The 17315-nt window shown below is 40.2% G+C and overlaps 1 protein-coding gene across 5 annotated transcripts in view; it reads left to right on the top strand.

Annotated features, from left to right (window-relative positions):
• The window catches only part of NRIP1 (nuclear receptor interacting protein 1), an 82624-nt gene that overhangs the window by 30031 nt on the left and 35278 nt on the right, over window positions 1-17315 (top strand). The window contains exons 3-4 of one of the 5 annotated variants that reach the window (XR_009727423.1): window positions 12374-12587; window positions 13455-13863. The exons of 3 other annotated variants lie outside the window; for them this stretch is intronic. The gene's annotated coding sequence lies outside the window, so the exon portion shown is untranslated. Of the gene's footprint in view, window positions 1-12373; window positions 12588-13454; window positions 13864-17315 lie in introns of those variants that run through there. One more of the 5 variants, XM_061366687.1, reaches the window with a different exon arrangement.

Below are 17315 nucleotides of genomic sequence, written 5' to 3'. Positions count from 1 at the left end.
CCTATCATTAATTACTTCTGCAGGACCCCTGTCTATACTTGTATTTTCAATCAGCTGATTTGTGTAACTTTGAAAACCTCCAAATTGTCTCAGAATGCCTTTCTTCCTGATGAGGAATCAACCTGGATTCTTTAAGTGTCTGCAGTACAAAAGCCTGAGGTCATGTATCACCTATTTTTCTTTTGCTGACATCTACATCCTTCTATTAGATAAGAAGGAAGAACCAAGTATTTTTCTTTTGTTTGCCTGCAACAGCTGTATCCTTCAGACTTTCTTTTTTAGTGTGGGTTATTTAAAATATACTCTCTCTCTCTCACCTTCTCCAAGAGTAAGTTTTTCCAGAAGTTGATGAAAAGCAAAGTTTTGCATGGCAAAATCTGAGTTTCATTGTATGGTCATTGCAAAAGTTTTCTTAAGTGAGAGTGACCTTGATGGAAAATTGTAACTGCAGTTTGGTTTCTGCTTTTTTCTTTGGCTGTCACAAGAGAAGAGAGTAACCCAGGTGCTCAGCTGTGCTAGTGACTTCTTTGGAGGGTGGACCAGAAGGTCTTGCCTCTTACATGCCAGCCTTTATGGGAAGCTGCTTCCTTGCCCAGCATAGGTTCCATCTCCAGGGAGCAACTTCTTCCTTTCTCAGGGGAACAGTAACATTCAGCCTCTTACACTCCCTGGCTCTGCCATAGACATTACACAAGAGAACAGGAGGGTTCTGGCCAAAGAGCGTCCCTATTAGAAATAACTACAAAACTTCTGTATCTTGCTCCATATAAAGCCATTGTACATATATCAAGCTATGCAGTGCCAAGAACTTTTTTTCTGAAATGAGTTACATTTTGAGTGTGTGCAGCAGAAAACTGCCTACTCTGTTTTTGTTTACATGCACAGAACTAGAGTTGTGATATGTTACATCTGACTAAAAGGGAAAAAAGTCTTTGACGGGGACATTATCAAGTTCAGCAGATTGTAAGCAAGGAGCATGTGGATTGGAACTAGATGATCTTTAAGGTCCCTTCCAACCCAAACCATTCTATGATTCTGTGTTTTGTTTTATGTATGGTTTTCGCCACAGACTTGGGGGAGAGCAGGAACAGAGGCAAAGGTAGAAGAGTGCAAATGCCATGCACAGCCAATAGAGGAAAAGGGTTTCTCTTATATAGTGATAGATCCAGAAACCAGAGTTCAAATCCATGTATATGTTTGTACTGTGCTTTTAGTGAACACATATAGACTACAGCTTAAAAACTGCAGACCCTGACTAGTCTGATGGAGGAGCTCAGCTCTGGAAGTAGAGAAGAAAACTAGTCAGAGAAGTTTTGGCCCTTTCCTGCCTTTTTTCTTGTGGGTGTTGGTAGCGCGGTGTATGTAATGCATAAACCAGGGTTTCTTTGTTGGTGAATGACATTGTGTGACGTTTGCATGTCATATTAGTAGTTGTAAGAAAGTATGACTTTAGAAGCTACTTCCATTTGGAGTACTTTATTAGATTTGTTTCCTGTTTCAAACAACTGATGTGGAAAGTTGTTTTCTTGGTGGGTGGATTAAAGAATTTTTTTTGTGTCTCTTACCATTATGAAAGACTAGTAAATCCTGTTTCTTATGTGGGTTGGTAATTTTTTGTGAGCAACTGGTCAAGTTAATATAAGTACATGTTTTGGTTGGGGTTGTTTTGTTTTTCCATAAGACAAGATACTCAGGTTTCTAGAACAAATTATGTTCTGATATAGTTCATCTTCAAAATATATTTGGAAGGGGTTGTTTTATTTTTTAACTAACAGAATGCAATTGACTTGCTTTGTTCCAAAAGCATGTATCAGTAAGCCTTTGTTGTTCCTGAAATTATGCTCCTTCTCATTGTGGTCCTTGATTTTGCTATGTAAGGAATGGGAAGATCTTCAGATTTCTGATGATGGTTGGTTGGGGTCTGTGAGATTATTTTAATATTTTTTTTTTCCTCATTGGTCATAGTCATTAATCTGCTCTTGAATTTGTGGACTGTTTTACAAGTTCTGTGTTTGTTCCGTCATCTGTCTGTTGTCTCCACCTCATGATTAACTGTTGTTGGAGCTGGTTAGATTTCTCCTACTTGGGTTCAGTCACTGTTGTCTTTGTATTTACCAATCTCTATGCTTGTTGTAAGGCTCACTAAAATAGAGAGGACAATGCCATAGGCAAAATTCTTTTTCTGTGCTCTTAATTTTGAAACTTGCTGATAAATTGGGAAACTCTGGCTAGAAGTTTACCAGATTGTTACTAGAAATTCTAGCCCTTAAATTTCAGAAAAGTTGTTAAACCAAAAGTTAACTCAGTGCTGTTACTCTGATGACAAAGAAACATCTGCCTGAAGAGCTTATGGTGACCCAATTTAAAATAGTCTGGACTGTGCTAAAACCAGTTCTACAATATCAGTGTGGCGTGGTTTTTTTTTTTCCTTTCACATTTTGAAAGAATCAAAGATAAATGTCTTCCACATTAAGGAGATAAGCTATAATAAAACATATATGGAAAATATGGCAGCAGTCCAAGAGCATTAGTATGCATGCCCTGATTAAGTTGTGGTAGCAGCTAGCAGTCACTCTCAACTTACAGTAAAATGTTACTGGGTGAGCATGGAGAGCCTTCCTCAGTGAAGTGTAGCTGTCTGGAAAGGAAAAACTCACCCCAGTTTAAAGCATTTGTTGCCTGGATTGGTGAGAAGCCTGTCGATTGGGAGAACTAGTGTTCGACCTTTCCAGGGAGCAGCATTGTTCTGGAGGGTCTGGACCACAGATGACAGCATCTGTAGCCATGTGGAGAACTGTTGGGATGTAGCACATATGTAACAAATATGTGGGTAATATACAGTCATGCTGACGTGGGACTGGTCATGCTAGCAGACATGAAACAAAGTTCATGTACATTAACAGGCATATACGACAGTCACATGAGCACCATCTCTACTGCATAATGATTTCTGCCCAGTTTTTTTGAGTGGAGGCTGCAGATTCTCATGAAATATAGCAGTGGGAAATCAGATGTGAGAGTAATTCCTCTAGGCTTTGCCTGTTTCCTTTCTATATCTAATTAGCCACTGGGGAGGACAGCAAGGAGTGGGCAGCTGGTCAGATAAATGGTTACAGTGGATTGCATCTGGCCAGCAAGTGGCAGCTTGGGCATTCTGGTTTAGATTAAAAGAAAAGAGTTAAAATAAACCAAAACCAATAAACCAGGGGTGAGGGGAAAAGAGGCTTTATATGTGTTTCTGACCCAGCTCACCTGGAAAGACATGTGCATTAGATGTCAACGGTTGTTATGTTTGAAACCAGTTTTCTTTTTCTGTTAAGTAGAAGGCTTTTGGAAGGTCTTAGTAGTTTCTTTTCTATGATTATCTATTTATTCCTTTTGCTTAGAGCAGGAGTAATCTTTACTGCTTCTCTGCATTATTACATGCTTCTTGCAAGTGTTCAGGCTTTTACTTTATTATCCTTTGGAGACTCTTTTGCAGAGAAATGAACCTTGATGTCAGGTGGTAGTGAGCATGAATATTCCAAAGCCAAATTGCCCCTGCTGTGGAAAGCCTTATGCATAAGAAGAGATTTAGGGGAAGGAAATTTTCTATGAGATTCTTCCCACAGACATTTCTCATCTGTTCTTTATGTTCCAATGCGACAATGCAATGTGAATGTGACTGATGAGAAGAGAAGGTTGCTTCATGAGCATGGGTGATCCTTTGGATAATGTTGGGATCTATGGCGCCGGGATGTGTGTAGGTGAACTCTGTGTATAGTTGTTTGTTTGTCATATGCTTTGGGGGTTACTATAATGTTAATTCTGCTCTTGTGAGCAAATAAATTGGGTCCTTTATTGTTTCAATGGTCGGTACTTTAATTGGTCATGCTTTGTTTGATGCTTGTTAATACTAACATGGAAAACAGTGAAAGAGGAAAGGTTTAGGGCATTGTTTCTTTTCTCTCCCTAATGTGGCTTATCCATTAACCACTGAAAGATGAAACAACCTGTAGAAGGACATCTGATATTTATGTATACACTGTTTTGTAAAGCATCATTGAATGGTTTGGGTTGGAAGGGACCTTAAAGATCACCTAGTTTCAGCCCCCCTGCCATGGGCTGGAACATCTTCCCCTCGCCCTATCCACCCTGGCCTTGAACACTTCAAGGGGTGATGCAGCCACAGCCTCTCTGAGCTTGTCCAGCATCTCACCATTCTCACAGAAAAGAATTTCTTCCTACTGCCTAAACTAAATCTACCGTCTTTCAGTTCAAAGCCATTCCCCCTTGCTCTTACTGGATACCCTTGTAAAAAGTCCCTCTCCAGCTTTCTCATAGGCCCCCTTTAGGTACTAGAAGGCTGCTCTAAGGTACACCTGGAGCCTTCTCTTTTCCTGGCTGAGCAACCCCTTGACTCTCTCGGCCTGACTTCACAGTAGAGGTGTTTCAGCCCTCTTTGCTTTTAGTTTTTGTTTGTGGAAAATAATTGTATAGTGATATTTTAATTCAGCGAATCTGTGGTTTTGTGTAGATTCATGCCTCTTGAAGAATGCATTTTTCATTTGTTTGGCACACAGACATACTGTTAGTCATCCATAAATGAAAAGAAGTGAAAGTTGAGAAAGGTCTTGTAAATGCTTTGAAAACTTTTGGTGCATGTAAGAAAATTCATGAAAGCTTCATAATTTTTATTATTTGAATCAGGCAGCCTGGGGGTGGTGGTGAAGAAAGTTTTATAACTGGCAAAATATCAAGAATTAGATGAACTTGAACAGACCATTTACACTCTGAGAAACTGGAATTATGTTTTGTAATGTGCGCTAAATAAAAACTAATTGTCTTCTGAAAAAGCAGAACAATTTTAGAGTGCTAAGACAATAGTTTGGCATGATCTTCTGTTGTTAAAATTGTTAGGATCTGTGCGTTCATTTTATAGAGACAGTGTGTTTGGTCTGAATATTTGTATTTACAACAAGACAAGAGGTTTTGTTTGTAAAAGGGTCTTTCTAGTGCTTCTAAGAAAGGAAAGGATAATTGCCGAAGAACTTTCTTTCCTTTTCCTTTTTATTATTTTGATTATTTTCTAGTAAAAAAAACATTACTGGTTCTGATGACTTATTCTAGACTTAAGTTTATAGTACTGCCTTTGACTAGGAACAGGATAAATCTCACTTCTACTAAAGCTTCTGTGGACTTCAACGTGAGATTTAATACCACTTGAGTTATATGAAAGTAGTCAAGAGGTCTAAAACCTACAAAGGTATTAGAGATTCATAAACATTTGAATTTCTAAGATTAAAAAAAAAGGTGCCTAATATGTTGCAGATTTAGATGAATGCAGTAAAGTGGGAATCACTGGCTTGAGTACAAGGCAAAGCACCTGCAATACTAAATTCAGAATGTTGTAAAGTGAAATAACGAAATAGAGAATCAGTGTGATAGATGGGTTTCTGACGCTCTTGCTAGCTGGAGAACAGGAGAAATTTGAATCACTGTATGGCCTAGGAATTAGTATTGTTGAAGATAAAATTACGCATGTTTGGGAGAAGGAAATGCAGTTGGCAACTGAGTACCCAAATGTACTCAATAACTAGGAATCATTGTTGACTGCTTTTGGCTTCAGCTGTTTTGTTGGACATGTGGCAAGGGTACTGCAGTGTGATCATTGCTGGAACTGCACAAGTGTAATTTATTCTTGCATTGTGCTTACCCTGTTGTCAGTTTCTTACTTTTCTCTCAAAATGGCCTGGGGTACCAGGATAAAGTATTGCCATCTAACATAGATGCATACATATGGAGATAAGGTGCATGTATACAAAAGATGCTTGCCTGCCAGACGTTTCCAGTTTTTGACTTCTCATAAGTATTTTCTCTAATCAGTATGCCATTTCTTGCTTTGTAATGATATCTGCGATTGCCAGTATTAACTTTCAGGTACTCTTCGTTAAATACTCTTCTATTGTCCTTGGCAACGTAATGTTTCAGTGATGACACAGACTGAAGCTTTTGTTTAAAAAAAAATGTTTCCCCCCGGGGCCCCCCCCCCCCCCCCGGTTGTGACATTTCGGTAGCAGTCAGGTGCTGATGAAATAATACTTAATACAGTACAATCAGAAGTGTAAAATAAATACTTGCTTTTCTCTCCTCAGTTTGACTTCCTTAATTACAGAAAGGAAGAAGTGATACAGAAGCCTAAGGAGGTTGTGGGGTGATGAAAGAGGAGGACTGGGGAACAGGGAATCTTTAACTTTATAAAGCATAAACAACTTGTGGACTTTTTTTAGATTGCAGATTATTGTTGAATGTAGCCATCTTCCCACCTCCCTTTTAAGTGCAAATGTAGAAAAGGTTGTGTCTGGCAGAACAGCAGAAGGAGCTCAAGGACCTGTTTCTGTACTGGATGTCTTCAAAGGCAAAGAGTGGGAGGTGTATCTTAGACTTGCAAGATTGCAGGAGTTAAAACTGATTTTTACATCATGTTTATACCTTCCAGATAAAGGTGGCTGCAGAGATTGAAGGCTAAATTAAAGCCCATGTTAATATAGGTAGCAAAGTAGAATTATTAACAGACTACTGATTAAGGCAACTTTAAAGGATGTTTTTCACTACTTAAAGATGTTTCCAGACATCACTTTGCTCTGAAATGCACTTTAAAAAAATCCTCTCCTCTGCAGACAGCCAAAAAGCTGTGCTTGTGAATGTTAAAAATGACCTTGAGCAGAAGAACTCAAAGGTTGTTGGTGGCTTTGTACTGAATAAAACAAACTGGCACAGCAATGAGAAAAACCTGCATTAGGGTTCAAGGCCCTGATTCAGCAAAACACACTTAATCTTAAATGTGGATACAGACCTTATTCTTCTGTGAATGCTTATGTAATTCCTGATCAGGGCATTTAACAAGTTTAACACTAAAATTGACAAGTTTAACACTAAAATAAACCTATTTGAGTGCATGTAATATAAAGTATTGATGATGTTCTTAGATGGGTATCTGAGATGTTTGAATCAGGAAAAGACCACCATCACCACCCACTACCACCACCCCCCAAATAAGTAGTGCTATCTGTGCAAGTAGTCATCCAGTCAGCCTTGCTTTTTTTAGATGCACCTCATGGAGAGGTGTCACTGGGTTTGGAAGCTACTGCTTTTGGCAAAACATCTACAAGGGTTTGTTGCTGAAATTGAGAGTTGTTGGGAGACCTAAATTAAACGTCTGGTTTTACTAGCAAGGTGTGGATGATGTCTGGGTGTTAATTGAGATCTCAGTAGAATAAGGTTATTTCCTTTGTAACCGTATAAACACTGACAATCTATTAAGATTTCCCCCTTTGTGGATATGGAAATAATCACTGTATTTGATCAATTCAGCACATCATGCCCTTAACTGTTACTCTTAAGCAGTAGTAATAATAAACTTCTTATATACTAATATAAGTAGTATATTGCATACCATGTAAGACTACTAGGTATATAAAGTATACTTGAAACTGATAAGCAAATGATAAGGCTTCTTTGCCTTTGCTTCCTTACATTTAATTTCCATGAATTTAGAGATGTAGAATCCATATAAATGATTAAGTTGATGTATCTAACACTTCATAGTAGTATTAATTTTAATTTTTCAGATCTATTTTTCTTTATAAGCATTGTAAGATTTATCTGTACTAATGTTTTAGCTATTATTGCAGTACTATGTTTGTATCTGGTGATGCTTCCCTTTTCCAGGAAAACCCTTATTTGTACAATATTAGTGCTACTAATATACTAGTATATTAGAACTACAAAGAGCAATTTATCAAATTTTCTCTGTTTAGTCTGGTTACTTAAATTTGGTAGCCACCCATAGCTAATTTGTCTTTAAATTGTCATTGCTTTACACAACAGTTAGCTCATAAACAGTAACAGAATATGCAGTAATGAGAATTGTAAATGCTGACTCTTGTTTCTAGAAGTCTCACACGTGGTGCTAGACCAAGGGCTGCTTCAGATGCTGCCAGGAAGTTAGGTCACCCGTGCTGGGTGACAGTACCACAGGACAGTTTTTCAACTTTTCCTTCTTAATAGCAGTACCAGTGGAAGCATCTACGTTTGCTTGCAAGAGAATGCTTTAGTCAATAGTATCTTTGCTTTAGCAGGTATGGTTTTATTGAATAATGGGGTCCAGGTGGGGAAAGAATACATGATATTAAATTCTGCCATCTTTATCCTTTTTTTTTTTTTCTGCACACACTGGGTGTGAAATAACTGCCTTATGATTAAAGAACATGCATATTGTATAGTCAGAATCAGCAGCTAAGGAATGGCAGAATTAAGGTTGCACGGACAACGTGTACTTGGGCGGGTTGTAAAATGCTCGTTCAGTCCATTGTAGGGCTTGTGTGTGCTTGTGTGAACATGCCCATGGAGGCAGCAAAGAAGGGAGAGAAAAACCTGCCTGTCAGTGCTTGCTGGCCATGGGAAGTTGTGGCCACAGGGGCTGTTTTTATCAGATGGTTAGAAATGAATGACTTCACGGCTGATATGTTGTCATGATGGCTGTGTTTTCGGTCTCTGGGTGCAGAGGTTGCTGCTGTAGGTTTTGAGTCATGGCTAAGTGCTGTGTAACCACGCTTGCTGCTTGTGTGTGATGTTCTTAGGACAGCCTGATTTGGAAAGTTTTTGCTGGACTGTTGCGGCCCTGGAAGAAAGCTGCTAATTTGTATTTTTGGCTTTTGGCTTATAGTTTTGGCAGGGCCACACAATGTGTCCCATGCTTGGCAGCAGTGACTGCCTGGCTTGAAAGCTGTTGTGCATTTAAATCACCCTGCTCAGCTGGAACACTGCAAGAGGAGTTCTTGTTTTTGTTTTGGGGTTTTCACTGTGCTTGATGTTTGGAAAACCCATAATGTATTTTTGCCTTGTTACATGTTGGAGAAACTTTAGAAACCCTGGATGTTGCGTGGTCAGCTGTGTGCAGTGTGAAAATACTTCATTGTATTTTCTGCCAGGCAAACATATAACGTGAACTACTTTTAAGTGGGTCTTTCCTAATTACTTTTCCTGGTAACCCTCGAGTAAACTGGAAGGTTTTCTAGGAAACACAGTGTAGGACCCAGTACTACAATAGCTGTGTAATAGGCTAAGGGATGGGACCAAACTCTTCCTTTTTTTATTTGTTCGTTTGTTTATTTATTTATTTTAACCATAGTTGGCAGCCTCTGTGGTGTCCTGTCATTCAAAGGCTGCAAAAGGGACAGATTTCTGCAGAAGTGTCAGTGAACCCATATATGTTGACCTGCTCAATGTCTATTTGCCAGAGGCCCTGAGGTGGTAGCAAAGACATACAAGGTTGTGTGCCACCTCTAGCCTCCTGCTCCCTAGCGCTGCAGAGCTGAGGCAGGCCAGGTCCCTAGGGCAAAGCCAGCCTGGAGACTGTTCTGAGTAATCACAGGGGTTGTTCTGACACCCAGGTGCTGCAGGAACGCTGTGGCCCTCTGTCCAAGCGTAACAAAGGCATTGAAAGCCTTGGCAGGTCTGTGGAAAAGCATCTGTACAGTGCGAGTTCCTCCTGTGCTGGCACAGAAGGCACCGTCACCGATATTACTGAAAACTAAAAATGGTTACAGCCTTCTAACAAGGAGAGGTTATTTTGTGAGAAGAGCCGTGGTTCTTGAGAGTGAGAGAGTGAGTCTATTTTAGTGGTAGTTGGAGGGTAGTGTTATAGCTGTTGTGACATAACTGCCAAAGCTGTGTCCCTCTTCAGTAAACTTGAATGTGTTTTGTTCCTGCCTAATAGACTATAGTACTTTTAAAAATGACTGTAGAAAACCAGGCTAAGTGAAGCCCTCAGTACTCAACCAGAGAAGAATCACAACACCCTCTGCTGGTATGAGTGGCGGCTCCTTCCTCTTCTCCTCAAGGACTTGCCTGGCGGACATCCTAGAAATAGGAAAAGGCAGTTCTGAAGTGCAGTGCTGGCTCCTCTTGATTAAACTGAGTATTTTAAATCATCTGTATTTTTTTTTTCCTGTAGAAACTTGATAGGTTCATCTCATCAATAACACTACTGCTAAAACGGATGGGGAGCAGGTGGTGATGGTTTTTCTCCACTTTCATATGTGGGAATTCATGTTACTTTCTCGATGTACAGAAGCTTACTCTTGTTGGCAAACTGACTGAAGTTGGAGGTTCTGTGTGCAAATATGCTTCTGAAGACAACGTCCATCCCTTCGATGTGCTGATAGTTGCCAAATCCACTGGGTAAACTTGTGGTTTTGTAGAGTAACCATGTGTTCCTAGCACCTTTCCTAGAGCTTATCTCTACGTGCTTGCTCAAGATTGTAGAAAGCCTCTGTGTCACTTGTCAGGTGATGAGCAGTCAAAAGCAGGCAGGCTGGCAGATTAATTTATTTATTTTTGTCTCCCCAGTGCATACAGTCATGCTCTCAAACTCTTGGTAGGCCTGTCGCATATTAATATCCACTCCTCTGCTGCCTTCTTGGCTCAGGATGACCAAGGAGGAAATCACAGGTTAAGATGGGGAGTGGACACCTTTTTAATTTCTTCTTATAGAACACATCTGATGCCTGCCTAAGTAACCCTCTGCATGTTCCTGACCTCCTCCGCCTTCTCTTACCCACCTTGCCTTAACATGCAACAGATCATGGTAGGTGCTGCCACTTTCATTCAGAAGAATCATCTTCACCCACAGTATATTTTTTTTATGGCAGGGTTGGGACAGTGTGGCGCTGACCTCCCCTCTCTCCTGCCTGCAGCCTGAGGAGGATGAGGGAGCCTTCAGAGAGCAAGGGTCTGTTGCTGCAGTGCTCGGACACAGAGCCCAGCACCGCTCTGGAACATCACAGTTTAAGCTGGGGCAGGGAGCAGGGGGCAGAGGGCTGGGGATGGCTGGCTGGGTGTTCGGTATTAATAACAGTACCATTCCCAGTAAATGGCTGCTTACATAATTCTGTTATGAAAGAATGCTGCTGGTTGAGCTGAGCTCCTCTCTCTGGCTTATGAAAGTATCCCTTCAGCGTGCTGGTGATGTTCTGCCGCCTGCATGAGAAGGGTTAAGAGGAGACAACATCCTGTCAAAGACCTTGTTTTTAATTTTGCCTCTCACACTGGCACAGATCCGGCTAAGAGCAGCCCAGATTAGTTCGGAAAACCTTTGAAGAGATTTAAGATGTCCTTCAGCCAGTTTGAAGGTTTTTGTCTTGCAAATCCAGTACAAGGGCGCCTGCAGGCATCTCGACCCTTGCTGTGCTGCTGATGTAGCTCAAGGTCACACCAACCCGCCCTGTGACATTCAGCAGCACACACACACACAAAATTATGCGGTGAAACTGCTTCAGCATTCAGCCAACCAAACAACTTCCTCAGTTCCTCGCTAAAGGAAGAAGTGTGTATTTTTTTTCTTTCCTTTTTTTTTTTTTTGTCTTCGTGGATTTTTTTTTTTTTTTTTTTTTTTTTTTGCTGCAGGAAATAATCCAGGATTTCTGGTGTGTGTGATGACAAGGTCATTTCTTAATTAGAACACATGTAAAGAACAAAGCTAAATGGCTTCAAAACAGCTTTGTAGTTGATGGAGAGGATTTAAATTATTTAAAGAGATAGTCACCCAAGTATGATGGAAACTGAATTCTAAACACATTAACTCTTTCAGTACTCTACAGTTTCCATATGCTACTCAAAAGAAAATGTCAAACTTGATGAGCATTATTGCTGCTGCTGCTAAATGAACATTTTTACAGCTATTTATAGTTAGAGTTGTATTATGCTTTCTCTTATCAGAGTTATGAAAGCAAGTTTGGGGTTTTGGTTTGTGTGTTTTTTGAGGTTGTTTGATTTTTGATTTGGCTTTTTTAGACAGTGAAACATTCCATGCTGGCTAGAGAGCAAGAGCTAACTATAGGAAATTGCATCTTGGAGATCAGTGACTTAATTTTTACCACATTTCATATTTTGGTGAATGTGTTAGCATAAATGTGTGTGAGTACACGTATGAATTACAATGTGAGCATGCAGATATTAATGCTTCTGGGAGAAATCTGGACTGCTGTCCTCAGCACTCAGTGTGGTTACAAGGCATGAGAATATAAAGAAGGTTGGTTTGAGATTAAGGAATGGGAAATGAAAGGAGAGAATTGACAAGATAAATGGCAGCTTCCTTCACTTTGAAATGACTGTGAGCTGGCTGGAGAGAGGAGGTGGCATCTTGGAATATGAATTTTGTTCCTCACACTTGTTTGTTTCTTAGACTCAAAGCACTTAAATATAAAGGCATTGTTTTAACCACTGTTAAACCGTTGTTTCAGCTGTTTTAACCATGGTTTGAGGTGGTTGTATGATAATGATCCATCTTCATACCCTTATTCTATTCCTTTTTTTTCTTATTGTTTTCTAGACTCCTTGTTCTGTGAATACCTGTGGGCTAGTAAACTGACCACCTTTCTGTGGCTACCTCGGGGAGGGCAGAGCCCAAGGGTCCCATGGCCATCACTTGCCCCCAGTTCAGCTCCCAATATGAAAAGGGCTGACCCAACACACCAGAGGAGAAGCTGGATTTACTGTGGTCTGTGGAACCTGCCTTTGGGTACCAGCACCCAGTAACTTTCCAGGTTGGCTGTTTAAGAATATAGTGAGGGTGAAAAAATACTTGGAAATTGTTCACCAAGGGGAAAAAAAAAAAAAGGGCAAAAAAACACTGAATGGAAACTTCGCTGGCAAACTTAGGGTTGTATGTGTGTTTAAAGATGCTACTGCGAGATGCGTCAGGGAACTGAAATGTGGTGAAGTCAGTCTTCCCCCTGTAGGCAAAAGTCTATCACTTAACTCAGATTTAAGTGTTTCAAGTGTAAATGGCATAAAATGTACTGAGAGTTTATCACTTGTTTTGGTTCTTGTTTTGTTTCTGTTTTCTGGGGTGAATCATGTTCAGATGGAACATGAGGTGCAGCAAATGTCAAATGTTGGACTGAAATGGAGTATGCTTACTAGAGAGAGCTTGTGCTGGCTCTGAGAAAGGAGGAAGATGCCTTTGCCAGGATAAAGAGGCAAGATCAGGTGCTACAACTTCTTTCCTCTGTGAGTTGCGTTATTTTCCTTTCCCTGGTGCTATGTGGCTCAGAAAGGGCTTGTGAGAAGAAAACAATGGAGTAAAACACTCCCCACACAAGAAAGATGGATAGGACGGAACTGATCTGCTCTGTGAAATCTGCATGTTGTGCCCTTGCCTGGGGTGTGCCATGCCCTTAGTATTATGGGAGACCTAAGCTCACCTGCTAGTAATTTCTAATTTACTGTCCTAATTCATCGATTTGTTATCACTAATTGTACTTCATTTACTTCTGTGTAGTTTCCAGTACCTAAAGGGTTGAAAGGTTGCTGTAATTGGCACCCGCAGCTGCTCTTTCTTTTGACAGGGGATAATTTTGCAGCCTATGCTTTGTGTGACAGCTGCCTAATTGGGCATTCTCCCCTTGTAGCAAGCCTGCCTCCTCCAGCCTCCCTGCTGACAAATGGTGGTGGATTATAGATGAGGACACGCTGACCCGTTCGACCTTGCTGAGACAGCGGGGAGGGGCCTCCTGCTACTTGAGGGAAGCTTTGGGTCATTTAAAGGACAAGGTCATGAGCCAGGTGGGGAAATGACATGATATCACATGACAATAGCCCGGTGACATGGTCAGTGTGTCAAGGACAAACTCATCAGTATTGATTAACGCTGCTTTTTCCTGGTGTCTGTGCAAACCCACTGATACTTCAAAGATACGTTGCTGGTTTGCTCTAGGTAGAGTTCTAATTGCTATTTTGGGGGTTATTTGGGGGAGTATTTGTACAGTGTTTTCTGCTCAATACGGAACATGTGCAAAAGTGGTGTTGCTAAACGCACACACCCCCTCTCTCCCCGTATTCCTCCCCCAACAATCACTTATAGGGTTCATCTCAATGCTTTTGGCAAAATGTACATCTGCATGTACAGTAAGGAAAATGTCATGAAGGCTGCATGACAGGGCAGAACTTGAGGGGGGACAAAAATCCCTCCTTTTAAATTTCAGTATTTCACTTTTCACTGCTATGTGAAATGAACGTCTATGAACCCTTATGAAAACACATGTACCCACATATATACAGCTGTCTGGAATGTGGAAGAAGTGTTTAAATAAAGACAGCCAAAGAGAAAAGTTAAATATAAGTTGAATGTTTAAAGAAAGCCTTACATTAGCTTAAGGGCAATACAGTTAAGATAATGCCTTGTCTGTTTTGAGAACTAATGCAATACCCAGCTATGCCAGGCAATAAAAACCTGCTAAGTGGCTTTTAAAAAATGTGAATACAAGTGACAATATTTTGAGAGCATCTTCATGCTGCATTTCTATGCTAATAAACTTCAAGGTAAATGAGCAGCTTGTTTGACATTTGCTATGTTACAAATTCTTTCTTCTGGCGTAATTAGACTTGATAGATTGATTATGTTAAGAGGTAAAGATAAATATAATCAAAAAGAAAACTGTCTTGGAGGGAGTTATTGCCTTTTTTTGAACTTTTAACATTGTCATTCCTGTTTAGCCAATGCCTAATGGTGCGTCTAGCACAAACACACGTACCCATGCACTCACACACATGTGCACGCATATAAGCACCCACATACAGACACGTGCAACATGCAGCGAGTTCCTGAAGCAGCCTTTGAAGAGGGGTGTTCACCTAGGAGCACGGTTCCTGTTTCTGTGAGATCTGATTTGTTGTTGATAGCTGTTGTGTCTGAACCTCGTCACTTCATCAGGATGTAATTTTACTCCCCTGAGGTAAAAAGCAGTCAGTGGTAAAGTGTGATAAATTAGTGTTCTCAAGTAGATGCGCGTGAGTGTGTGTGTGTGTTTAATTCTGACCTTGCTGTGTATGTGTTTAGCTGCTCTTGGTGCCTGAGTCAAGCCTGGTGGAGGTTTAATCCTGTGCCCTTGTACACGTATACTTGATTAGTAGTTGTGGTTCTCTCAGCAGAAGACATTCTGCCCTCCTCCTTGTATTGGTCGGGACCCAGGCACTGGGGAGTCAAGTCGAAGGAGAAAGAAAAGAGATTTTGCATTAGTATTCTGTGAAAGCCTTACTGTCTGCAGAACAAATTGATTGCTACAGTGTACCTGTGCTTGGCACCACTGCTGTGAAAGAAAGGTATGGTTGTAATCTGTTTTATTGTATTACATATTGTGACACTCCAGGAATGTTTAACATTGGTCTCTTCGATGGCACATGCTAGAAGTCTAAGAAAAATGTGAATGAATGAATGAATGAATGAATGAATGAATGAAAAGTATGTGAGGCTGTCATATCGGCAGCTTTGTTTACTACAATGAACTAAGTAGCCCCTGCTAATGAGACTAAATTTATGTGCCAATGGCAATGTAAGGAGATGATTCACTGAATTTTCTGTATTGTACTCAGTTACTCACATCTGTGTCAGTAGTTGCTACATACCTACACAGATAAAATTCTAATTAACATTTTAAGGAGGCTTTGCTTCAGCTTTCAGCAAGATTGTAGATGTGAAATAGATGGATAGAACATGGATGTGTTTGCCTCTTTAAATGAAAATGTGAGGGGTTTTCCTACTTTTTAATCTGGTGCACTGGTCTTACATGGAGGCAGGGAGAGGGGGGTGAGGGGAGGTATGAAAATATGAGAACCTTAGATGTGCTGCTGTGATAAACAGAACAAGAACGAAGCTGAGGAAAAGTCTTGCAGGATTTGAGCCTTCAACTCGCCATCTCTTTATCTCCCCCTCTTCCTCCTCCTCCAGTGTAAATGAGCACGAATATTTTAATGAGGAAGCTAGTGCTCTTCATTTCCTTAACTCAGTTGCAGACTTTACACCGTTGGTTCTCTGGTTTTATAGATGCTCAGCTAATGTAGGTTGTGTGTTGATGGGAAGTATGAAGCACTCCATTAATAGAATTCAGGCTGTTCCACAGAGAGCTGTGCTTACTGCTTCGTTCTTGGCATCACTGAAGCTGTGTTGGTGATTATTTGGATGTTTGCTTGTGATCAGTCCAAAACATCTGAAGTATCTGCTCTTGTTGTGCAGACATTCCTGACTAATTAAGTTTAGGACAGGTGGCAGACTCCTGGGCATTTAAATCTGCATATAAACCTAATCTAATAATGTGATGAGAAAATGAAAATACATCTTTCCTGGTGTGTTATCACCATGCACAAGCCACTGAGGTGTCTGCAAAATCCTTTCTCTGCTCTTTGTCCTGGCAGGTGATGAGTAAACAAGTTGCTTTAAGGAAATTAGGGACTTGGAAAACACTGTATGCGGAGGAGCAGTCATGGACTATAATAGTTACTTCTGTCATATGGCCTTGCTGATTTAAGATTAACACTTCATAGATGTGCAGTATATTTATATGAGTGTACCCTTGAGCTTACATTTTACACCTTGCAAAGAGTGTGAATACAGTCTTATGCATGCAAGTCGTTGATCTTCAAGATCCTTCAACAGCTAAGAAAATTTCAAAGAGCCCTGGATAAGGAAGCTCTGTGATGTGACTGTACTCAACTAATGCTGTTGTTAAGTTTAACTAGGTAGTCATATCTGACTTATTCAAGGCAAATATTTTGTGAGTGAGCTGTTCTTCTGTATGGCATTTCTTTTTTTGGTTTTTTTGTTGCTTTTTTTTCAAATATAAACGTATGTTGTCATGATAAAAGTCAGTAAAAACAGTTGCACAATTCACACAGTAGATCACAAGATCAAGGGAGTACCACATTTAACAAGATTTGGGAATTCAACCGCAGTAATACTGCAGAAATGGTTAAATCTTCTCTTACACTCTGTATTGGCCTTTTTTAGACTTTAACTACCTAGTGACAGGTGGTCGAGCTCTGAAGAAGGTGTTAGATAAATAGAGGGCAGTACTCCATTTCAATGCAATTAACTTTTGTTCATAAATAATTCAACCTGTGACTTTAAATAAATGATTAGAGGAAAAGAAAATGACATGTGATTAAATCCAAGTCCTTGGAAACATTTTACCAGTCAAGATTGCTGTGGCTGCTTTGAGACTTCTTACAATTCCCCTTTTCAGTAGATCCAGTCCTGGCAGTTGTGGGTTTTTTGGTTTGTTTTGTTTTCATCAGTTATTAGTGTCTCAGTAGAGATATGAGGTATACTCTTTACTCTATAGTTAAAAGAGGACTGATGAGTGTGTGGTTTTGATACCTCAGTTTTCCTAGTGCCATCAGCTTGAGCAGCATGTGATTTTTACCTGTTTTTTTTTTTTTTTTTTTTTGGTTTTTTTTTTTTTTTTTGTCCTTGTTGTTTGGGGTTTTTATGGAAAATA

This window comes from Neopsephotus bourkii, unplaced genomic scaffold, assembly GCF_033783945.1.
Source record: "Neopsephotus bourkii isolate Nb327-2 ecotype Australia unplaced genomic scaffold, CSIRO-AGI_Nbou_v1 NB_1350, whole genome shotgun sequence".
Lineage (NCBI taxonomy): Eukaryota > Metazoa > Chordata > Aves > Psittaciformes > Psittacidae > Neopsephotus > Neopsephotus bourkii.
Note: the sequence above shows the minus strand (reverse complement) of the source record. Positions and strands in the feature narration are given on the sequence as shown.